The 26,752-nt window shown below is 35.5% G+C and overlaps 1 protein-coding gene across 1 annotated transcript in view; it reads right to left on the bottom strand.

The window, feature by feature from the left end:
• LOC148946348 (nephrin-like) overlaps window positions 1-26,752 on the bottom strand; it is a 334,574-nt gene that overhangs the window by 68,570 nt on the left and 239,252 nt on the right. The window lies entirely within an intron of this gene.

The following is a 26,752-nucleotide window of genomic DNA, read 5'->3' as shown; positions in this document are numbered from 1 at the left end:
TTAAGTTATATCCTGGGGTATATATGGTTTTTATAGTAGGTGTTGTCATAGAAACTTCAAAAGGGGTTCATTTGACTGGAAATTCAAAGGGCTAGTGTCCTTTTTAATAGTTGAAAGTGATTGGAGGGCAACTAGCCCCCCCCTGCGTACATCATTCACCCAAACACATCCAATCAAAATTTTGAGATAGCCATTTTGTTCAGCGTTGTTGATTTCCAGATAGAAAATATGTTTTTGAGGAGGACACTCCCCCACAACCCTCAGGGCAAGGGTTTTAAGTTATGCCCAGGAGGCGTATAATGTTTTTATAGAAGGCGTAGATAAGATAAGATATTTATTTAAAAAAAATCGCTATCACAAGCCCACAAAGGGCCGAATCCGGACTTTGGAGTCGACAATATAAATGGTTACACTAAAAATGCAAAGAACAACAACGAAATAGAGAAAACCATAATGAACATCATTTAAAAGTCAATAATTAAAACTGTAAAAAGTCAGTTAAAAATTAAAAAAACAAAAACTGGTCAAACTAAACTTAGAGAGAGACATAAATGCATTAAAAACTGGTAGAAACTGGTCAAACTAAACTTAGAGCGAGACATAAATGCATTTAATTTAAAAGGGATATTAAGAAAGCGTAAACAATTCAACTACAGTAAATCAATAAAAGAGTTAAAAACAATAGAAACTGTTCAAGAAAGGGGGGGCAAGCAGAAGAGTGCAAGAACCTGGGCAAATGGTGACTATTATTTCGGTTCGTCTTAAAAATAAAAGTTTATTACGAAAATAAATTTATGGTGATTTCAAAAAAAGCCTAAAACCCCCACAAAATGGCGTCAGATCAAAATGAAAAGTATACCATTGGAATCAGCATGGTTGAAATATCTTATAAGGGGAAATTGCAGACCCCTCCTTGAGCAACAAGGAGAATAACTTTTTTGCATCGGTAGCACTGATCTGTCTTCCGTTTTTTCTTTTTTTTTCTTTTTTTTTCAACACGCCTAGCGGACTACCAGAACATCATAGAGTTATGCTTAATAGCTCATCCAAAACCTATTCCTCATATCTATGTACTTTTTGTAAATTCGGTCATTTGCAAGTGCCATATGGCACTAAAATGGCACGCTTTGTGCCATTTCTCAAGGGGTGACACTAGCAGGCTACCAGAACATCGTAGAGAGATCTTTTATAGCTGATATAAAATATATTGCTCATATCTACATCCTTCATATAAATTCTACCATCAGAAAGTTCCAAATGGCACTAAAAACGGCATTTTTGGTGCCGTGTATCAAGTGGAAAATCTGGGTCTATTGGGCTAGTAGAACTTACAAAAGTGATGTTTAATGGCTCATTTGAAAGCTATTACTCATATATACGTGTTTTTTTTTATCAGTTTTACCATTCGTAAGTGCGAAATAGCACTGAAAACAATACTTTTGGTGCCACTTTTTAAGTGGAAAAGCTCTGAAGTACAAGACAGGTACTATTATAATAGTTATGTTCCAGAACCCTTAACTAGAGGCTTACAAAAACCCCTCCCATACGCTCCCCCTCCCAGCCCCTTTAAAAATCTACGTTTTTAAAGTATACCCTCAATTAATGTACTTAGTAAATATGATATGAGCTAATTCAAAATGTGAATGATCAATTGTTGAAAATTTGGCATTTTTATAAGGCAAAAGTAGTAAGAGGGTATGCAATTTCACGGGGACTCCGTATTTGGAAGACAACTGGACTTCAGCCAGAACACCAAGAGAAGGAATTGACCTAGTTTAGAGAGAAGTGTTAGAATTCAATTGACAGATTACAGATACTCATACAAGAGAACAAGATCTAAAAATAGCCTGTGACGCTGGGCGAACATCAAATTGTTTCTTCAGGAATTTTTCACAGGATTCTTGCAGGGACATGTCACATAGTTATTGCGTGCACAAGGATATCACAAAGAATAATTATTTAAAGAGGAAAAGGCTTGAAATATTAATTACTTATCAACTAAGGGATAAATCTGAGGGAATAGTGAGTCCATTAAGAGATACATATTGTTTTTATTTTGGAGGGATGTTTTAAGAATAATTATTTAAATTTCCGGATATATTTAACGTGGGGGATTTTAAATTAATGAGTGTGGTCGATATAATACACAAGCACCAAATGAGGAGTGTGGGCAATAAAAAAAAACTGTGTAGTATCGGAAATATACATAAAGTTGATATTAATAAGGTTGTATACATTTTAGGCAATGGTACGGCAGCCATTAGTCGTCCATGCTCCAACCTCCAAGGGTCCCAATACCCCTCCCCCAACTTTTTGGCCCTCCCCTATTGTTCTTATACTTTTTTTGAAGTTAAATTTTTTTTTAACTTTTTTTTAACTTTAGTTTTGTTTTTTTATTTTTTAACATAGAAATTTTTTCAACTTTTTTTACATGTCTTAGAATGACATGAAACAAACTTAAAAAAAAAATCACATTTAATATTTTCGAAGTTCAAAATGAGAATGATATAGATATGTTAGTCGTGACTTTTACTATTAGAAAAATAGTGTTTGTAGTATCACTTTTTTTCGGACTGAACTTTTTTTTACCTGAAAATTATTCAACTCTGTTATTTTTATTTTTTACTTATGCGGCTACATCAATTCTACTGTATGCTTGCTCATAGACACTACGAGACTGTCTCAGTGGCAATCTATAGCTGGTTATCAGAATAACGTGAAATATACTTCAAACAAAATTTCACGTTTAATATTTTCGAAATACAGAATAAGAATGATATAGATATGTTAGTCGTTACTTTTACTATTAGAAAAATAATGTTTGTAGTAGCGCTTTTCTTTTCTTTTTTTCCGACATGGAATTTTTTGGACTTGGAAAATTATTCAACTGTTTTGTTATTATTATTTTTATTTATGCCGCTCTATCAACAGTACTCCATGGTTGCTCAAAGACACTACGTGGCTGTCCCACTGGTAATCTATGACAGGTTATCGACACTACCTAGTTTAATGTATGTATTAAATCAGTAATTTTCACACGTTGGAGTTCAAATAAAAAAAAATAACATTTAATATTTTTGAAATACAAAATGAAAACGATATAGATATACAAGTCGTGACTTTTACTATTAGAAGAAAAGTGTTTGTAGTAGCACTTTTCTTTTCTTTTTTATGACATAGAATTTTTTGGACTTCTAAAATTATTCAACTTTGTTTTATTATTATTATAACAAAATCTCACGTTTAATATTTTCGAAATACAGAATAAGAATGATATAGATATGTTAGTCATTACTTTTACTATTAGAAAAATAATGTTTATAGTAGCGCTTTTCTTTTCTTTTTTTCCGACATGGAATTTTTTGGACTTGGAAAATTATTCAACTGTTTTGTTATTATTATTTTTATTTATGCCGCTCTATCAACAGTACTCCATGGTTGCTCAAAGACACTACGCGGCTGTCCCACTGGTAATCTATGGCAGGTTATCGACACTACCTAGTTTAATGTATTTATTAAATAAGTAATTTTCACACGTTGGAGTTCAAATAAATTTTTTTTTTTATATTTTTGAAATACAAAATGAAAACGATATACATATACAAGTCGTGACTTTTACTATTAGAAGAAAAGTGTTTGTAGTAGCACTTTTCTTTTTTTTTATGACATAGAATTATATGGACTTCTAAAATTATTCAACTTTGTTTTATTATTATTTTCATTAATATGGCTGAATCAATGGTGTTTTATGGTTGCTCATAGAAACTAGGTGGCTATCCTAGTGGTACTCTATGGCAGGTTATCGACACTACTTAGTTTATTGTATGTATTAAATAAGAAATTTTCACACATTGGAAGGATAAACACCTGCTTCATATTTAAAAAAAAGTGAAAATGAATTATTTGAAGAAAGTTTGTACACACGATAAAATCATTGTTGCGTTGAATACTGACAAGAACCGATATTTGAACTATGAAACAATCATTAATGGGATCTTATTGGAAATGTATGAGTGCGTTGTCATGACAGCGAGAATCTAAATTTCTTTGGACGACGGGAACAATTCAATATTACTCATGGTGGATATACGAGAGTTAAAGTTCCAGAGATGGTAGTGCTAAAAGAGAATGCAAACATAAAAATAATAGCTAATGAAGATGGGCATCATCTTGCTAATGGTTCGGGTAACACGTTACCTGTTGATAGATCCTATTGCCATCGTTCTGGTATTAATATTCAAAAGAAACCAAAGAGGAAAAGAAAGGTCAACTGCTGCACTAATGTCATAAATCAAATCTTGTCTACGTGCCAGAACTGTTACTTGTGTAAACACAATATGAGACTAGGCAGTGAAATCGCTACCAAAGTAAAAAGGGCATTGGTAGACAATATCACTAATGAAAATAAAGTTGAATTAATGGAAAATAAAGCGCAAGTGAACATTATTACTACTATTGATCATATACTCAATGAACCCAATAATACAAAACAGGTTCAAAATGCGTTTCGTCTTTTGTATTATTAGGTTCATTGAGTATATGATCAATAGTAGTAATAATGTTCACTTGCGCTTTAATTTTAGGTAGTACACATTTTTTTTAGTTTATTAAGGTACATGAATATAATATTTATGCATGTGCGTGTGTGTGTGGAGGGGGTAGATATAATGATTTTCCCATTTGAATGGTCCCATTTGAATTTTCGACATAACACCTATAAATTAGGTGTTGTTTTCTTAGACCAAACTGCCGTTCTAAGACGAACAAATAAACTTTAAAATGGGGATAAATCCATTTACTAAGACAGTGAAAAAACAGGTATAAAAGTCCAAATATTTCGGTCACATATACTGAGACCGTCTTAACTAAAAATATTAAAATAATAAGATTGAAACTAACATATTTATATACAACAAAATAAATGACTTTTCGGATCATTCACAAAATAATTAGCTTGCAGAATATTCGCTAGATTGTTTTCAGAGACAGTTCAGTGACAAAGTTCATTCAAAGTTCTTGATGTAAAATTTCGTCTTTAATCTTGCCCAAATGTAAAACTAATTTCCAATGAAAGTGGCAAAGCCTTCCGTGTCTTCTAATTGCAAACCAAATGTTGAGTTTATAGATGTTTACTGGGTTGGTCTCATTTCCCCATATTAATCAAAAAACTTTTTCCACAAAATGAGTTTTTCAAAGAAAAGTAAAGAACTCCATTTAACAAAAAATGAGCAAAAATAAAATCAAATAATCTACCAAGCGTGAAACTACCACAAATCAGCATCGATAAAAAAAGAAAACCCAAAACGAACAGAAATTGCAATAAATAACCGAGTCAAACTCAAAACAAGCAGAAATTAACATAAGTTGGGCGCAAAAACCTATGCCTTCCCAAGGCCAGAACAAAATTCGCTCTTTACAGAAAAAATGCAAATGAATGTGCATTGTCAGTTTAATACACATATATTGACATTAGTAATCAAAATGTTAAAATTATTTGATTTATTAAAGTTATAAAAGTAAAAAAAACTATATTTTTTTCAGTAAAGCGCAAATTTTTTCTGGCTTTGGGAAGGCATAGGGGGTTTGCGCCCAACTTATGTTAATTTCTACTCGTTTTGAGTTTGAATCGGTTATTTATTTTAATTTCTGTTCGTTTTGGGCTTCATTTATTTATCGATGCAGATTTGTGGTAGTTTCGAGCTTGGTAGATTATTTTGTTTAATTTTTGCTCATTTTTTGTTTAATTGAGTTCTTTACTTTTCTTTGAAAAACTTATTTTGTGGAAAGAGTTTTTTTAGTTAATTTCTGTTCGCTTTATATTGACATAGTCTTTTCAGGGAAAAAGAAAATAACAATTTAAATCTTTTCGTTTTTTAAAACTTTATAGTTTGGCCTGCTATTTGTATGCTGGAGAAAAATTTTCAGCAATTTTTAACAACATACACCATTTTAAAAATCGGGACACAAATAGTACTGTTTAATTTAGTTTCATACCTCCTCTAGTTGACCTGAAATGGAAAACTTGATACTATTCGCAAAAAAATCTGTTTACTTTCTTTGATAGCTTGGGTACACTTACACTATTTTGATTTTGGTTAAATTTAAAGAGCAGAAATGGGAGGGTTTTTTAACATAATGGGCAAATGGGAGGGTGGTAGTGGTAGGGGGATTAGTAGCCCTCTAATCACTTTTGACTATTAAAAAGGGCATCAGCCCTTTCTATTTTCAATTGAAGGAGCACCTTCCGAAGTTCCCACGACAACTCCTTCAATACGAAGTGCCTTGGTCTAAACAACAACAACAACAAAAAATATCACTAATCACTTTCGACTATTATAAAGAGCACAAACCCTTTGAATTTCAAATCGAATGAGCCCTTTTCTGAAGTTTCTACGACAACGTCTTCTATAAAACCTTATATGCCCCCAGGGCATAACTTACAACCCTTCCCCTGAGGGCTGTGGCGGAATATCCTCCTCAAAAACATATTTTCTATTTGTAAATCAACTCCGCTGAACAAAATGGCTATCTCAAAATATTTATTGGCTGGTTTTGGGGGAATGATGGGCGTGGGGAGAGGGGCTAGTTGCCCCCCAATCACTTTAGACTATTAAAAAGCGCACTAGCGCGTTGAATTTCCAATCGAATGAGCTTTTTTTGAAGTTTCTACAACAACGCCTTCTATAAAAACATTATACGCCCCTGGGCATTACTTAAAACCCTTGCTCTGAGGGTTGTGGGGAAGTGTCCTCCTCAAAAACATATTTTCTATCTGGACATCAACCACGCTGAACAGAATGGCTATCTCAAAATTTTGATTGTATGTGTTTGGGTGAATGATGGACGTGGGGGGGGGGGGGCTAGTTGCCCTCCAATCACTTTCATCTATTAAAAAGGGCACTAGCTCTTTGAATTTCCAGTCAAATGAGCCCCTATTGAAGTTTCTATGACAACGCCTTCTATAAAAATCTCATAAACCCCAGGATATAACTTAAAACCCTTGCCCTGAGGGTTGTTGGGGAGTGTCCTCCTCAAAAACTTAGCTACGCTGAACAAAATGACTATCTCAAAATTTTAATTGGACGTGTTTGGGAGAATCATGGGCGTGGGGAGGGGCTAGTTCCCCTCCAATCACTTTCGACTATTAAGAATGGAACTAGCTCTTTAAATTTCCAATCGAATGAGCCTGTTTTGAAGTTTCTACGACAATGTCTTCTATAAAAAACCTTATATGCCCCCAGGGCATAACTTAAAACATTGCCCTGTGGGTTGTGGGGGAGTGTCCTCCTCAAAAACATATTTTCTATCAGGAAATCAACTACGCTGAACAAAATGGCTATCTCAAAATTTTGATTGGATGTATTCGGGGGAATGAAGGGCGTTGGGGTAGTAGTTGCACTCCAATTACTTTCGGCTATTAAAAAGGGCACTAGCCCTTTGAATTTCCAATCAAATGAGATCTTTTTGAAGTTTCTATGACAACGCCTAACAAGGTCTATAAAAACCTTGTATACCCCAGGATATAACTTAAAACCCTTACCCTGAGGGTTGTTGGGGAGTATCCTCCTCAAAAACGTATTTTCTATCAGGAAATCAACTACGCTGAACAAAATGGCTATCTCAAAATTTTGATTGGATGTCTTTGGGGGAATGATGGGAGTGGGGGGGACCAGTTACACTCCAATCACTTTCCACTATTAAAAGGGTACTAGCCCTTTGAATTTCCAATCAAATGAACCTGTTTTGAAGTTTCTGTGACAACGCCTTCTATAAAAACCTTATATGCCCCCAGGGCATAACTTAAAACCATTGCCCTTAGGGTTGTCGGGGAGTGCCCTCCTCAAAAACATATTTTCTATCTGGAAATCAACTACGCCGAACAAAGTGGCTATCTCGAAATTTTTATTAGATGTATTTGGGGGAATGATGGACTTGGGGGGTCTTGTTGCACTCAAATCACTTTCGACTATTAAAAAGGGTACTAGCCCTTTGAATTTCCAATCGAGTGAGCCTTTTTTGAAGTATATGCGACAACACCTTCTATAAAAACCATATAAACCCCCAGGGAATAACCTAAAACCCTTGCCCTGAGGGTTGTGGGGGAGTGTCCTCCTCAAAAACAAATTTTCTATCTGGAAATCAACTACGCTGAACAAAATGGCTGTCTCAAAATGTTTATTGGATGTGTTTTGGGGAATGATGGGCGTGGGGGGGGGGGGGCTATTTACCCTCCAATTACTCTCGACTATCAAAAAGGAAACTAGCTACTCCTATTTTCAATTGAGTGAGCCCTTTTCAAAGTCTCTACGACGACTCCTTCGATACTAAGTGCCCGGGTATGGAGAAATAAACCCAAAAAACAACACATTGTGCCCACATCGTTCTTTACTTAGGAAGCGCTAGCGCGCTGCCTATGAAAAGGTGGGCGTGAGAGGGGGGTTAGTTACCCTCCAATCACTTTCAACTATTATAAAGGGCACTATCCCTTTGAATTTTCAATCAAATGAGCCTTTTTTGAAGTTTCTATGACAACACCTTCTATAAAAACCTTATATGCCCCCAGGCCATAACTTAAAACCCTTTCCCCGAGTGTTGTGGGGGAGTGTCCTCCTCAAAAACATGTTTTCTATCTAGTAAACAACTACGCTGAACAAAATGGCTATCTCAAAATTTTGATTGAATGTGTTTGGGGGAATGATGGGCGTGGGGGGGGGGGGGCTAGTTGCCCTCCAATCACTGTCGACTATTAAAATGGGCACTAGCCGTTTGAATTTCCAATCAAATGGGCCTTTCTTGAAGTTTCTACGACAATACCTTCTATTAAAACCTTATATGCCCCCAGGGCATAACTTAAAACCCTTTCCCCGAGGATTGTAGGGGATTTTCTATCTAGAAATCAACTACGCTGAACAAACTTTTTATATAGAACTTTTGATTGGTTTTGTTTGAAGGAATGATGGGCGCGGGGAGGGGGGCTAGGTGCCCTCCAATCACATTATACTATTAAAAAGGGCACTGGCCCTTTGGGTTTCCAATAGAATGAGCCTTTTTCAAAGTTTCTACGACAACTCCTTCGATACGAAGTGCCAGGGTGGAGAAAAAAAAACACATTGTGCCCACATCATTCTTTACTTAGGCAGCGCTAGCGCACTGCCTATGATATACGACGTATTTTCGACCTTTAATTTAGATGTGGTTTTCTTAGACCACACTGCCGTTCTAAGACAGACAAATAAACTTTCAAATGGGGATAAATCCATTTATTTAGACAGTGAAAAAACAAGTACAAAAGTCCAGATATTTTGGTCACATATACAGCAACCGTCTTCAGTATAAAAACTGAAACAATACAACTGAAACTAGCATATTTATATCCAAAAATTAAATACCTTTTCGGGTCATTAACAAAATAATGAACTTCCGGATTATCCAATAGATTATTTTCAGAGAGAGTTCATTGACAAAGTTCATTCAAAGTTCTTGATATAAAATTTCTTCTTTAATCTTGCCCAAATGTAAAACAAATTTCCAATGAAAGGGGAAAAGTCTTCCGTGTTTTCTAATTGCAAACCAATGTTGAGTTTATAGATGTTTACTGGGTTGATCTCATTTCCCCATATATACGACGTATTTTCTACATAACACCTTTAAATTAGGTGTTGTTTTCTTAGACCAAACTGCCGTTCTAAGACGAACAATAAACTTTCAAATGGGGATAAATCCATTTATTTATACAGTGAAAAAACAGGTAAAAAAGTCCAGATATTTCGGTCACATATACAGCGACCGTCTTCAGCAGAAATACTAAAATAATAAAATTGAAACTAGCATATTTATATCCAACAGAATAAATAACTTGTCGGGTAATTTACAAAATAATGAACTTCCGGATTATTCACTAGATTATTTTCAGAGAGAGTTCATTGACAAAGTTCATTCAAAGTTCTTGATGTAAAATTCGGAAGTTCGGAAGAATAATCCGGAAGTTCATTATTTTGTGAATGGCCCGAAAAGTTACTTATTTTTGTTGGATATAAATATGCTAGTTTCAATGCCGCACAACGTGCCCTAACCACCTCAACCTTTCTTTCATTATAACCCTAGAGAGCGGTATTGAACCACATTTTTCGTATAGCCTATTGTTTGAAATACGGTCAGTCAGCCGGGTACCCAGAACAGGCAATTTCTCTGGAAAACATCTAGCAAATCTTCATCCGCTTTTCGGAGCGTCCATACTTTAGAGCCATATTTGATCACTGTCATCCCTGTAGCTTCTAATATTCTAATCTTGGTTTGCAGACTTATCTTCCTGTTTTTCCAAATTTTTTTTAACTGTGAAAAAACACCTCGAGCCTTGGCTATTCTATTTTTAACATCTTCACTGCTCCCACCATCTTTACTAATAATGCTACAAAGGTAAGTGAAGCTGCCCACCTGGTCAATTAAACATCTATAAACTCAACATTGGTTTGCAATTAGTAGACACGGAAGGCTTTGCCACTTTCATTGGAAATTTGTTTTACATTTGGGCAAGATTAAAGAAGAAATTTTATATCAAGAACTTTGAATGAACTTTGTCAATGAACTCTCTCTGAAAATAATCTAGTGAATAATCCGGAAGTTCATTATTTTTTGAATGACCTGAAAAGTTATTTATTTTGTTGTATATAAATATGCTAGTTTCAATTTTATTATTTTAGTATTTCTACTGAAGACGGTCGCTGTATATATGACCGAAATATCTGGACTTTTGTACTTGTTTTTTCACTGTCTAAATAAAGGGATTTATCCCCATTTGAAAGTTTATTTGTTCGTCCCATTTGAATAATTCTATTTATATCAGATTATCCAGATAACCAAAGAAAAAACATCTGAATAAGCGAGGACGGGCTTCTAAAGATGTTAAAATGAAAATTAATTTGCTTCATCCCCTCCCTTCCCCTAGAAAAATAGATATAATTATTTCCGAAGTAGTTTTATATATTGAAACAATTACCTGAAATCCACTGTTAACATTTCTCGACTCGGAAGTCAAGACTGAAACAAGTGTAGATGCATTTAGGCTATGTTTATTTTTGGAAATGTTTGTTTTTATTTTGATGTTTTTTTGTGTTTTTGTACTTTTTATATTGACATTGTTGCATGGGTAAACAAATGAGCTGTAAGGGCGGTATTTGCACGCTAAATAGTGAGGGGAATTTGCCTCTCATTGATTTTTGCCTCTCATTGATCTCATTGACTAGCATAAGTCTATCAGATCAATGTTTACTAGCTGGTGAGAATCAGTTGGATGTGAAAAGTAAATTTAGGTCCCTTAAGGGAAGTGTTTCCGGTAAGTGTCGGTCCCAATTTCAGTCCCAGGTTTGTCTAATTGTGACAAAATCCTTTGGCTAAGCATCAAACCGAAAGTAATACTCCGCCCGTTCAGTGTTATTGCAAATGTTGCAATAGCACTTTTTATTACTCCCTAAATGAAACAATTGAGAAACCGCTTAGGTCTATCCAAAAATGCAGGCCTGTTAGGGCCATATTTAGGGGTGGGGTACCTGGTTTGACCCCCTCCCCCAGAATTTTGTTCCGACTCATACAAAACAACAAAAAACATGTAAACCAATTTTTCTTACGTTTTGTATTTTTTTTTTATATTCCCCTCTCCCAACAAAATTCCCGAATGTGGCCCTGAGGTCAGTGTTGACTTTTTTGCTTTCAAGTATCCTAATACTGGACCAACACTTTTAGGTGAATTCGATTTATTTAATGTCAACCAAATAGCATCTTCTTTGCAGTTTTGCATATTTTTTATACATGATTGAGCACCCAAAATTGGTTTAATATTTACAATTTATTCAATCTTAATATTGATGAAATTAAAGATAGAAACATCGATTTTTTCAAGAAACAAAAGAGCGACATTAAAACTTAAGCCTAACATAAATTTTTTTCGTATGTTATGGGGGATCCCCCTCCTCCACTCTCCTCTCTCTCCGCTGGAGTTTCATAGTTCTAAGCTGATTGCATTTATGGGCGCAACAAAGAGGAACCGACAGCCTTTTAAAACATCTCAACTACAAATTAAATTGTTTACTAGAAATGTACATCAACCAGCTCTTTCTTTCTTGAAAGGGCTGGGAGAGGGGCTAATTGCCCTCCGATCACTTTTGACCCTTAAAAGGGGCACAAGAACTTCCGCTTTCGAATTGAATGACCCTCTTTTAAACAAAATGGCTATTTAAAAATTTTGATCGGAAGCATTCTAGGGGAAAAGGGCGAGGGGGATGGCTGGTTATCTTCTAATCAATTTTATCTCTTAAAAAGGGAACTAGAACTTTCGATTTCAAATCGAATGAGCCTCTTTCGAAGCTTATAGGACCAACCCTTCCATAAAATATTTATGGGCTAACAATGGGCATCTTGTTTAACTTAGAGCCCTTGCACGGGGGGCTCCGGGGGTTTTTTAACCATTGGAGTATTTCGAAAAAATGGCTGTCTCAAAATTTTTATCAGATGTTTATGGAGAAAAGAGGGTGTTGGGGGGAGGGGGAGGCTAAATACCCCCTATATGCCCCCGCGGCATAACTTAAAATCCTTGCCTCCAGACTCTGGGGGGTTGTGTCAATCCCGGAGACCTTGTTATATGATCTTTGGACTATTATGAACAAATGACCATCTGAAAAATTTCGATTGGATGCATTTTTGGAAAAGAGGGCATGAGAGAGAAGCTAATTGCCTCCGATCACTTTTGACTCTTAAGAAATCAGAAGGCACTAGAGCTTCCGATTTCCGATCGAATGAGCTCCCTCCACGGCTTATAACCCTGCCCTGAGGGCCATGGGGGTGACATCCCCAAAGACATACATACTGAGCTTTTCAACTATGCTAAACAAAATGGTTATCTCCAAAATTTGATTGGATCTGTTTGGGGCAATGATGGGGGTGGGGAAGGGAGGATGGTTTCCTTCTAATAGAGCAATGGATGTAGAGTAAGAAAATTTTAGTTTTTTCCCGAAATATTCAAGTCTAATGGTCAAGATAACATGTAGCATATTTGCAACTTATTGCTTCTTTCCACTTTTTTTCTGCCAATTTGACCTCAACTTTCCCTAAGCGAGCGAAATTACACCATAACTGTCCAGATAACCTGTAATTTTGGTACTCCTTCTTTTCAAACAGTTCGTGGTTAAGAACTGTAAGTAAGGAGCGACCCGGCTCAATGGTAACCGAAACTCTAGAAAACGGGTTTTTGATACAAATAGATACATCAAAAGAATCAGATTTCAATGCTGATTTCAAATATATAATTTTCATCAAGTTTAGTCCTACACATAAAGTTACGCGCCTGAGAAAATTTGGCTGATTTTCGAAAAAAAGGAGAAATACCCCCTAAAAATTATAGAACCTTGATGAAAATCACACCATCATATTCAGCGTATCAGAGAACTCTACTGTAGAGGTTTCAACCTCCTATATACAAAAATGTAGAATTTTGCATTTTTTGCCAGAAGAAAGATCACGGATGCGTGTTTGTTTGTTTTTTTGTTTTTTTTTCCCAGGGGTGATCGTATCAACCCAGTGGTCCTAGAATATCGCGGGCGGACTCATTGGATCGGAAATTATTAGTTCTAGTGCCCTTTTTAAGTGACCAAAAAAATGGAGGGCAACTAGGCCCCCTCCCATGCTTATTTTTTCGCAAAGTCACCTGATCAAAATTTTGAGATAGCCATTTTGTTCAGCATGGTTAAAAATATGATAAATATTTCCTTTAGGATGACTTAATCCCCCGAAGTCCCCGGGGGGAGATAGCCATTTTGTTCAGCATGGTTAAAAATATGATAAATATGTCCTTTTGGATGACTTAATCCCCCGAAGTCCCCGGGGGGAGGGCTGAAAGTTATGAACTTTACCCGATGTTAACATATAGTATTGGTTATTAGGAATTATACACACGTTATCAGGGGGAACGGAAATTGCTATGAAGGGGGCGCCGGATTTGCCAGCATTATTTAAAAAAAAAGATCAGAAATTAAATATAAAAAAACAAGTTTTCCAACCGAAAATAAGACGTAACATCAAAACTTGAAACGAACAGAAAATATTACGTGTATGATTGGGTTCACCCCCTAGTCAGTACCTCGCTCTTTAAGCCAAATATTTTTAGTACTTTCATAAGAGTTATTTATTCTAAATAACGGCCTTTGTGATTAAGGGGTCATTTTTAAAGAATCGGAACAAAATTCGAAATTTAGCTTAAAGAGCGAGGTATTGACTTGTTATTAGCGAGGTATTAGGGGCGAGCCCCCTAATATACGTATTAAAAATATATGAATATAGAAGTTCGTTACGTAAGTTGATTCGTAAGTTACGTATATTTATTACTAATAAAAACGTTCGTAAATAAAATTAAACAAGTTTCGAGAAAGCCATTTAACCAAATAAAAGTAAAATTAATATGTAAATTTTGTTTTAATTATTCATATAGGGTGAGCCATTCATATAGGGTGAGAAATTATTCCGTATATGAAAGGGGCTGTCCCCTCCTCCACGCCTCGCTCTTTACGCTAAAGTTTGACTTATTTTTTACTCTTATTTTTTAAACAATAAAAAACATTAGCGTAAAGAGCGAGGCGTTGAGGAGGGGACAGCCCCTTTCATATACGAAACAATTTCTGTTCGTTTTAAGTTTTAACGTCATTCCTTAGTTTCAGTTAAAAAAAACTTGTTTTTTTTATTTAATTTATTACAAGTATGGGATGATATAGTAATCTTCGCAAACCTAAATATACATCAATGTGTCCCATTTGTTAATTTAACTGAAATATTATCTATTTTCCTCATAAATTCTAACTAAAATAAGTTGAATCAATTATTTCTTGCCAGACGTAGATTGTATCATAAATTGTTTACCTCTTTTATTGAATCCCTTCTATGGACGTCTAGATAGTGTTTATTTCATGTTGCACAAATGGGCAGGTAATAGTACGTATGTACTTTATGGATTTCGGAATAATTTAGGGGTTGTTGCTGGCTGTTGGAAAATAAAAAAAATCCTTAGAAATTAAGCTTCAAAAATGTTTGTGGTTGACTGTATGGAACCTTCAAACATTCATTCAATAACTCAGCAATACTACTATTACTACTACTACTAACAACTCACCACAGCCTCAAGCCACCTGCGGCCAACAAAGTTACGTACACTCCTCCTCCAGCCTAATCTATTCAAAGCTTCCCTCTTTACACCCTCACAGGAAGTGGTCATTTCCTTTAAATCTTTCTTTAGTACAACCTTCCACCAAAATTGCGGACGACCTGCTTTCCGTTTAGCCCTAGAAAGTCGGACGAAAAAGGCAATAATTCACAATCTGCCGTCCTTCATCTACAGAACGTGCTCTAGTCATCTCAACCTTTCTCTCATTATCAAACAGTTCGTGGTAACGACCTGTAAGTAAGGAGTGACCCGGCTCAATAGTAATCGAAACTCTAAAAAACAGAATTTTGATACCAATAGATACATCAAAAGAATTAAATTTTAATTCTGATTTCAAATATATAAGTTTCATCAAGTTTAGTCCTATGTTTACATATAGTATTGGTTATTGGGAAGTATACAGACGTTTTCAGGGGGGATTTTTTCTGGTAGTGGGGGGTATGGGGGGGGGGAGGTCAGGGTTGTGTGGGAGGGTCTTTCCATGGAGGGAGTTTTCATGGGGGAAGGGACATTGCTATGAAGGGGGCGCCGGATTTCCCAGCATTATAAAAAAAACAATCAGAAATTAAAAAAAACAAAAAAACAAGTTTTTCGACTGAAAGTAAGGAGCAATAACAAAACTTAAAACGAACATAAATTATTACGTATATGATTGGGTTTGTCCCATAGTCAATATCTCGCTTTTTGAGCCAAAGTAAGTTACGTATATTTATTACTAATAAAAACGTTGTTAAATAAAATTAAACAACTTTCGAGGAGCCGTTTAACCAAATAAAAGTAAAATTAATATGCAAATTTTGTTTTAATTATTCATGCACGGTGAGCCAAAATCAAAACCTGCATTAATTCAAAAACGTTCAAAAATTAAATAAAAAAAACAAGTTTTTTTTAAAATGAAATTAAGGAGTGACAATAAAACTTAAAATGAACAGGAATTATTCTCCAATCACTTTTGACTATTAAAAAGGGCACTACCCCTTTGAATTTCCAGTTGAATAAGCATATTTTGAAGTTTCTACGACAACGCCTTCTCTAAAAACCTTATATGCCCCCAGGGCATAACTTAAAACCCTTGCCCCGAGGTTTGTGGAGGAGTGTCCTCCACAAAAAAATATTTTCTATCTGGAAATCAACTACGCTGAACAAAATGGCTATCTCAAAATTTTGATTGGATGTGTTTGGGGGAATGATGGGCTTGGGGGGGGGGCTAGTTGCTTTCCAATCACTTTCAACTATTAAAAAGGGTATTAGAGATCTCGATTTCCAATCGATTTAGCCCCCTTTGAAGTTTCTACGACGATCCCTTCCATATGAAGTGCCTCTGGGAAAAAATAATGATAAATAAATAATAATCAAGGAGGCACACTTGTGCCTCTTTAAAGAGGCGACCCACCACAATGTTAAGCGATTTCTGGTCCTAGCTGTCGCAGAGAGATGGCGGCGATTGCATTTTGTAGCCTAAGCTCAAACTAAGAAACACGCAAAATTTCACCCCCCCCCCTCCGACTTTATCTTCATGGGGAAAGTGGGCCCGATGTTTCGACCCTCCCACCACAGCCCCCCTTTAACGTTGTCCGATCGGGCAACGAAATTGAAATTTATTAGATAAGCTTTCCTAGGGCCTGGGAGCTTATCCTTAAAATTTCAGCTCAATCCGATCACTCCTTCCCTGTTTTCCAAAAACCAAATATCAAGTTATTTTTTTTATCAGCCACGCCTACAGGCCACAGTTGGCAACGGATCCGGGTAAATGAGGACTCATTCGATGCGGAATTCAACCTTTTAAGTAGTGGGAGATTTTCAGACCGAAAAAATTATAACCCGAATTTACATTTACGAAAAACCTCGTTTTCCTATAAGAGCCCATGTTAATTTTTGAAATTCCTAAAAGCATAATATTTCATTATTAAATTAGATCAAAACAGTCCTCTTAACCTGACAAGACCAACTGCAAGCTTCCGAAAATTCCAGCTCTTTCCCGGAAGTTTTTTTTTGTCGAAAAACAAAAATTTTACTTTGTATTTGCTTGCGTCGAAAATAGATTGCAGAGACTAAAAATAATTTAACAAGAGTCTCTGACGATATAGTGGTCACTATTCCTGACTGTCATGCGGAAGACCCGGGTTCAATTCCCCGGCAGAGTAAATTTTTATATATTGAGTTTAAAGTTGTATCTCTTAAATTTAAAGTTTAAAAAAGAAACTCAGTTTCTTTTTTAAATCAATTCTATTAAATCCTTCGGCTCAACAGGCGTCTCCAGAAGAATATCACAGTCGGCCTTCAGCTTACAGGTAAGTCTCCACTGCTTTGATAACATACCATATACCCGCATGCTCGAAGAAAAGTTGAAAAAAGAAAATCTTACTGTGCATTTGATTTGAGTATTCAGGAATTAAAAGCCTTAACAAAAGAATCTTCAAAAGCGGGGGGTTTGTGGGGCGGCAGCCCCCCAACTTTGACTCCTGATACGATCAGCTAACAGTTAGTCAAGCAAAAATAAGTAATAAACTCTACAAAAACATGCAGAAATTGTTTGAAAAAAATATGTTTTTTAAAGAGTTAAAGAGGCTGAGTCACAAGTTTGAACCTTAAAACGTACAGGGATTAGGAGTTACAGTTGGGGAGCTGCCGCCCCCCAAACCCCCCGCTTTTGCAGCCTCTTTTGTTAAGATTTTTATTTTGGGGGTATACCGCCCCCCTCAACCCCCGCTTTTTCCCTTGCAAAGAAATGCTTTGCAGCACGAACGAATTCTTCTTGAATTTTTTACCGTAAGAACATCCTTTTGCATCTCTTTGATTAGAAACAGTAATGAGCCTGTTTGCTGGACTTTTTACAGGATATTTTTCCCTAACCAATAACAAGCTATAATGAACAGAAAAAAAGGGAACAGAAGAAGGGCTCAGCATAAACAAGCAGTTTAGATTCAGGTAGGTTCAGATTCATCTATTTTTCCATCATACATAATCACATTGAATACATAACTATACCTGGCACTTCTCTGCCAAATTCTCTGAAGATTTAAAAAAAATGCCATTGAAACAGTTTCATTCGTGTTGGTACGACCAACTGATTCCAGGCTACAGGACTTAAACAATCTTAACAAAGAGGCTGCAAAAGCGGGGGGTGGGGGGTTTAAGGTTCGAACTTGTAACTCAGCCTCTTTAACTCTTTAGAAAACGTAGTTTTTTCAAATAATAAAACGTTGAAGCCGTATGGCCTTTACTATAGGCAACGCTACAGCGTTGCCTCTGATTTCTGTTCGTTTTGGGTTTCATTTATTTATCGATACTGATTTGTGGTAGTTTCACGCTTGGTAGATTATTTTATTTTCCTCATTTTTGGTTTAATTGAGTTCCTTACTTTTCTTTGAAAAACTTATTTTATGGGAAAAGGTTTTTTAATTAATTTCTGTTCGTTTTATATAGACATAATCTTTTCAGGGAAAAAGAAACTAATACTTTAAATCATTTCTTTTTTTTAAGACTTTTTAATTTGGCCTGCTATTTATATGCTGCAGAAAACTTTTCAGTAATTTTTAACAACATAAACCCTGTTAAAAATCCGCAAAAAAATAGAAGTGTTTAATTTAGTTTCATACCTCCTCTAGTTGACCTGAAATAGAAAACCTGATACCATTTGCGAAAAAAAATCTGTTTACTTTCTTTAATAGCTTGGATGCACTTACGCTATTTTAAGTTGCTTAAATTTTAAGAGCAGAAGTAGCCCCGAAAATTTGGACATAATACCCTCAGTCCTTCTTGGGATACTGCTGAGATGCCTTATTGGGAATTAGCATTAAAACATTGCATTTTGATTTAATCTTAAGGCAACATTTAGTTTTTTAAACATAATGGGCAAATGGGAGAGTGGGCGTGGGAGGAAAACTAGTTGCCCTCCATTCACTTTCGAATATTAAAAAGGGCATTAGTCCTTTCTATTTTCAATCGAATGAGCCCTTTTCGAAGTTCCTACGACAACTTCTTCGATACGAAGTGCCCTGGTCTAAAAAAAAAAAAAAAAGAAGAATAATAATACATTGTACCCAGATCGATCTTTACTATAAAAATGCCATACCTTCCAATCACTTTCAACAATTAAAAAGGGCACTAGGCCTTTTAATTTCCAATCGAATGAGCCCTTTTTGAGTTTCTACGACAACGTTTTCTATAAACACTTAATATGCCCCAAGGGCATAACTTAAAGCCCTTGCCCCGAGGGCTGTGAGGGGGTTGTCATCCTCAAAGACCTAATTTCAAGAACTTTCAACTACGTTAAACAAAACGGCTATCTAAAAATTTTGATTGGATGTGTTTGGGGAAATGGTGGGTTTGAGAGGGGGGTTAGTTGCCCTTCAATCACTTTCGACTATTAAAAAGGGCACTAGCCCTTTTAATTTCTTTTGAAGTTTCTACGACAAAAATTTCTCTAAAAGCCTTATATCCCCCCAGGGCATAACTTACAACCTTTGCCCTGAGGGTGGTGGGGGGGCGGTAGGTTTGTCATTCTCAAAGACCTAGGACCCTTTTTGAAAGTGCAGGGACCTTGCAAGTTCCTTGTTCTCGATAAAAGAATTGTGCACTCGTGTCCTTGCTCTACGACGAGCGACCTGAGTTTGACAATCTCGAACTCCAAATTAACTTAATGCCACTTTTTCTGCGACGCTGTTCCTCCTCCCTATGACGTTCCTAGCCGAGTGATTGGAGTTCAAGACTTCAGACAATTTGTCCGTAAAGACAGGTGGCACTGGTTACACCCTGTGCCAGGTTACACCCTGGTGGCACTGGTTATTTGGTTTGGAACGGTGGTCTGTGGCATGACTCTATGAGCTCAGCCAGATTTACCCCAGCTTTAAATGAGAACCTGGGGAAATCTGTTGATAGTAAACAGGAATAATATGGGAAAGCACAAGATGGCTGCCCCAAATTGCACCTCCTGTTTGAAGGGCCATGAAATAGAGATTAGGACCATCGGTAAAGACTGTAAAATCCTATGTGGTATTCTTTACATTTTATTATTTATATCATTCCTGCTCTTTAAAAAAATAAACCTTACATTGTGGGGTCCATCAGTGAAACCTGAATCGTACTGACTCACTGTTATTTATGTTTCCCTTTTCCTCCTTTTGCTATACAAATTTGAAACGTAAAAATGCTACATAATGTTTCATAGCCAATTTTAACAAGCTGTCTCGCATATATCCAGTTACCTTATTGTACTTTTTTCCGTTTCAGTTTTGTTTCATATTTCTACAGAGTTGCTTTGAAATTTATCTATTTTTGGAAGATATTAGGAAAACTTCTTCTCTTCTAAAAATATGAATTTTCATCTTTGCTTTTCTTTGTCATTGTATTAAGTCTCTCTGCTGGAACGTAAAAAAAGAGAGAGAGCATCCAAAGCAATGATAAGTGCATCTAAAGTCATACAACATTTATATATTTTCATGACAACAAAATTCATTGCCAAACTTTAATAATATTATAAATAGCAACACATTTTTGCTCTTTGAAAAAGAAACTGAATTTTTATGTCATTCACTCATTGCTTAATAAGTTTACTGTGATTATTAAGATCTTTTAATTTATTAAATAAAAAACTTTTTGTTTCAACTGAAGGTAAGGAGCAAAATTACAAATTAAAACAAACAGAAATTAATATCTATATAAGGGGTACGCCCCCTCGTCAATACCTCGCTCTTTACGCTAAACTTCAAATTTTGTCCCAATTCTGTAAGAATGACCCCTGAATGACAAAGGCCGTTTATTTAGAATAAATAGTTATTTTGAAAATGCTAAAAAAAAACTTTAGCGTGAAGAGCGAGGTATTGACAATTTCTGTTCCTTTTAATTTTTAATGTTGCTCCTTACTTTCAGTTGAAAAAACTTATTTAATTTCGAATCGGTTTTTAAATAATGCTTGGAAATCTGCCACCCCCTTCATGGAAAATTCTCTTCCTCTATAAACAATTCCTCCATAAATAGATACTCCAACGTAACCCCCTCCCCCGACCCCCACCAGAAAAAATCCCCGCTGAAAACATTTGTATACTTCCCAATAATCAATACTATATATAAACAACGAGAAAAGTTCATAACTTGCATCCCTTTCCCCGGGGACTGTAGAGGAATAAGTCGTCCTCAAAGACATAGTTATTATATTTTTCGATTAAGTCGAACAAAATAACTATCTCAAAATTTTGATCAGGTGACTTTGGGAAAAATGAGCGTGGAAGGGGGCCTAGTTGCCCTCCAATTGTTTTGGTCACTTAAAAATGGCATTAGAACTTTCAATTTTCGTTCGAATGAGGCATATCACGACATTCTAGCACCACTGGGTCGATGCGATCAATCCTGGGGAAAAAAATCAAATGAACACGCATCCGTGATCGTTCTTCTGGCAAAAAATACATAATCCCACATTCTTGCAGATAGGAGCTTAAAACCTCTACAGAGGGGTTTTCCGATACGCTTGAATCTGACGGTGTAATTTTCACTAAGATTCTATGACTTTTAGGGGGTATTTCCCCCATCTTTCGAAAATAAGGCAAATTTTCTCAGGCTCATAACTTTTTATGGGTAAAACTAGACTTAATGAAACTTATAGATTTAAAATTAACATAAAAATACGATTCTTTTTATGTATTTATTGGTATCAAGATTATGTTTTTTAGAGTTTTGGTTACTATTGAGCCGGGTCGCTCCTTAATACCACGAACTGTTTTATTAACATCGAAATTTTGCTTGATAAAAAAAACAAGCTGAGATATAACTTGCCCTTTTCAATGTTCGGCATGGACCAGTTAATCCCAGATTACACGATTTAGCAGGGATAATTAATGTCTTCACGCCCCCCTTCCTCCCGGGTTTATCTGAGGGATATAAAGCCCGTTAATGGGCTTTCTTTGCCCTCGGTTTGATCGAGCAAAATTGTAAACGTCTCGAAACTCAATCAGTTGAAGGACAGAGTACAAGCCCAAGCAATGTATACAGCATCCCCCTCAATGAAATGAGAGGGGCGTTGAACTAATTTAAAAGGCAATATGCACTAAGATTCAACGAATTAATTTACAGATACACCACACGTTACTCTTTTATTGACCTTTATAAGTTGAAACGTTTCTTTTGAAAGTGCTTTAAGAACTGCTGGCAATCTTCCAGTCTGATTACCTTGAAGCCAATTTCAATCCATTCAGACTTAGCCAAAAACTCCTTGAAATCTTCATCAAACAGTTCGTGGTAACGAACTGTAAGTAAGGAGCGACCCGGCTCAATGGTAACCGAAACTCTAGAAAACGGTATTTTGATACAAATAGATACATCAAAAGAATCAAATTTTAATGCTGATCTCAAATATATAAGTTTCATCAAGTTTAATTCTACCCATCAAAAGTTAGGCGCCTGAGAAAATTTGGCTGATTATCGAAAAAAGGAGGAAAGACCCCCTAAAAGTTATAGAACCTTAATGAAAATCACACCATCATATTCAGCGTATCAGAGAACCCTACTGTAGAGGTTTCAAGCTCCCATCTACAAAAATATCGAATTTTGCATTTTTTGCCAGAAGAAAGATCACGGGTGCGTGTTTATTTGTTTGTTTTTTTTGTTTTTTTTCCAGGGGTGTTCGTATCGACCCATTTGTCCTAGAATATCGTGGGAGGGCTCATTGGAATAGAAATTAAAAGTTGTAGTGCCTTTTTTAAGTGACAAAAAAATGGAGGGTAACTAGGCCCCTTCCACGCTCATTTTTTTCCCAAAGTCACCTGATCGAAATTTTGAGATAGCCATTTTGTTAAGCATGTTCGAAAATATAATAAGTATGTCTTTTAGGATGACTTAATCCCCCTAAATTCCCAGGGGGAGGGCTGAAACTTATGAATTTTACCCAATGTTAACATATAGTATTGGTTATTTGGAAGTATACAGACGTTTTCAGGGGAGATTTTTACTGGTAGTGTGGGAGAGGGGTGGATCAGGGGGTCTTTGGGAGGATCTTTACACAGAGGATGTTTTCATGGGGGACAGGACATTGCTATAAAGGGGACGCCGGACTTCCCAGCATTATTTAAAAAAAGATCAGAAATTTAATATAAAAAAACAAGTATTTCAACTGCAATAGCAGCAACATCGAAACTTCAAACGAACAGTAAATACTACATATATTATTGGGTTCACCCCGTAGTCAATACCTCGCTCTTTCAGCCAAAGATTTTTTAGTACTTTCATAAGAGCTATTTATTCCAATTAACGGCCTTTGTGATTAAGCGGTCATTTTTAAATTGGAACAAAATTCGAATTTTCGCTTAAAGAGCAAGGTTTTGACTAGGGGGCGAACCCCCTAATAAACAAATTAAAAATATATGAATATAGAAGTTCGCTACGTAAGTTAATTCGTAAGTTACGTATATTTATTACTAATAAAAACGTTCGTAAATAAAATTAAACAAGTTTCGAGAAAGCCATTTAAATAAATAAAAGTAAATTAATATGAAAATTTTGTTTTAATTATTCATGTACGGTGAGCCAATATAAAAACCTGAATTTATTCAAAAACGTTCAAAAATTTAATAAAAAAAACAAGTTTTTTAAACTGAAAGTAAGGAGCGACATTAAAACTTAAAACGAACAGAAATTATTCCGTATATGAAAGGGACTGTCCCCTCCTCAACGCCTCGCTCTTTGCGCTAAAGTTTGACTCTGTCTCACAACTTTATTTTTTAAAACAATAAAAAACTTTAGCGTAAAGTGCGAGGCGCTGAGGAGGGGACAGTCCCTTTCATATACGTATATTTATTACTAATAAAAACGTTCGTAAATAAAATCAAACAAGTTTCGAGAAAGCCATTTAACTAAATAAAAGTAAATTAATATGAATTTTTTTTTTATTATTCATGTACGGTGAGACAAGATAAAAACCTGAATTTATTCAAAAACTTTAAAAAATTAAATAAAAAAAACAAGTTTTTTAAACTGAAAGTAAGGAGCGACATTAAAACTTAAAACGAACACAAATTATTCTGTATATGAAAGGGACTGTCCCCTCCTCAACGACTCGCTCTTTACGCTAAAGTTTGACTCTGTCTCACAACTTTATTTTTTAAAACAATAAAAAACTTCAGCGTAAAGAGCGAGGCGTTGAGGAGAGGACAGTCCCTTTCATATACGGAATAATTTCTGTTCGTTTTAAGTTTTAATGTCGCTCCTTACTTTCAGTTTAAAAAACTTGTTTTTTTATTTAATTTTCTTTAAAAGCCAGAAATTTTAATCTAGAAGTGAGCTACTTTCCCGGTCGTAAAATTTGAATCCATCAGGAAACTCGAAACAAGAGACAATATTCAAGGTCGATTTCACTGGAATGCCAATTTTCCCTAGGTGTGTCAAGCAAAGTTGGAAATAGACCCTCAATTGAATTTTCCTAAATTAAACTTCATTTTTTAAAAAGTACACAATTTTATTATTTAACAAGTAGTAGTCCAAGTAGAAACAAAGCCATGAACCCGGACGGCTACAACAATTATATCCATAATTTAAACCAAATAACTTTCGTCAAAAAAAGGAAAACAAATACCGAACCGACTGTGCTTCCTCAGCCTCTCCTTCCAAAAATGCTTTTGTTTTTATTCTAGCTTATTAGGTATTTAAAACCAATACTAGATAAAACAGTTCGTGGTAACGAACTGTAAGTAAAGAGCGATCCGGCTTAATAGTAACCGAAACTCTAAAAAACGGAATTTTGATACAAACAGACGTATCAATAGAATTGGATTTTTATGCTGATTTTAAATATATAAGTTTCATCTTATATATTCAAAAGCAGCCTATCAAAAGTTACTAGTTTGAGAAAATTTGCCTTATTTTCATAAAAAAGAGGAAACACCCTCTAAATGTCATAGAATCTTAATAAAACTTGCGCCGTCAGATTCAGCGTATCAGAGAACCCTACTGAAGAGGTTTCACGTTCTTATCTGCACAAATGTGGAATTTTGTATTTTTTGCCAGAAGAAAGATCATGGATGCGTGTTTATTTGTTGTTGTTTTTTCGGGGGTCGTCATATCGACCCAGTGGTCCTAGAACTTCGTGAGAGGGCTCATTCGAACGAAAATTAAAAATTCTAGTGTCCTGTTTAAGTGACCCAAAAACTTGGAGGGTAACTAGGCCCCCTCCCAAGTTACTTTTTTCCCAAAGTCCGCGGATCCAAGCTTTGAGATAGCCATTTTGTTCAGCTTAGTCAAACCATCTAATAACTATATCTTTGAGGACGACTTAATCCCCCACAGTCCGCAGGGGGAATGGCTTTAAGTTATGAACTTGCATACGTTTTCAGGGGAGTATTTTTTTCTGGTGGGGGTACCAGGGGATTAGCTTACGTGGGAGGATCTCTCATGGAAGAATTTTTCATGGGGGAAGAGAATTTCCATGAAGGGGGCGCTGGATATCCCAGCATTATCTAAAAAACAATCAGAAATTAAATAAAAAAAACAATTTTTTTCAACTGAAAGTATGGAGTTATGTTAAAACTTAAAACGAACAAAAATTATTACGTATATGAGGGGTTTGTCCCCTCCTCAATACCTTGCTCTTTACGCTAAAGTATTTTTAGTAATTTCGAAAGAGCTATTTATTCTAATTAAATGGCCTTTGTGATGGGGTCATTCTTAAAGAATTGGAACAAAATTTGAACTCTAGCGTAAAGAGCGTGGTATTGACGAAGGGGATAGCACCCTTATATTATCTATATTAGGAAGTTTACCCTCTCGTCAATATCTAATTTTTTACGTTGAAGTTCGAATTTTGTTAAATAATGGTCGATATAAGTAGCCTAATGATTTGTTTGTGTTTTTTCGGCCAATCTTAGCATTTAATTTTACCTTAAGAAAAATTTAATTTTACCTTTATGTACCTTAATTTTAATTTAATTTTACCTTAAGAAAAATTTAATTTTACCTTTTTATGTACTAATAAACCAAAGATATTGTACGTCTTCGGCTTATGGTTGTTATTAAATAAAAAGAAAACAAGTTTTTTCCAACTGAAAGTAAGGAATACTATCAAAACTTAAAACGAACAATTATTACGTAAATCTTTTAAAGATCTTTTCTTTCATTCATTTCAGTCATTTGAGAATTGCTCAGCTTTTGACTTTCATTTTCATAAAAACAGACTCGACCTCTTTGGCCGTTTTTTTTAGTATGCCTTACAAATTTAGTTCCGCAAATATCGCTAATTTAAGTTACGTGGGAGAATCTTTCCATGGAGATAATTTCTCGTGGAGGAAGGGAATTTTCCACGGAGGGGGAGCTGGATTTCCGTACATTATTTAAAAAACGACCAGTATTTAAAGAAAAACAAGTTTTTTCAACTGAAGCAAGAAGCAACATTAAAACTTAACAGGAACAGAAAATATTACGTATCTGAGATGGGTTGCCTCTCCTCAATAGCTCGCTCTTACGCTAAAGTTTCTTTTTTTAACTTTTAAAAGAGTTTATTATTCTAATTAAACAGATTTTGTGATTCAGGAGTCATCCTGAAACAACTGGAACAAAAATCAAACTTAG

This window comes from Artemia sp. Qi Xiang Cuo, chromosome 12, assembly GCF_049724085.1.
Source record: "Artemia sp. Qi Xiang Cuo chromosome 12, ASM4972408v1, whole genome shotgun sequence".
NCBI classification, from domain to species: Eukaryota; Metazoa; Arthropoda; class Branchiopoda; order Anostraca; family Artemiidae; genus Artemia; species Artemia sp. Qi Xiang Cuo.
The sequence above is the reverse complement of the archived record's forward strand: the minus strand, read 5'-3'. Positions and strand labels throughout refer to the sequence as shown.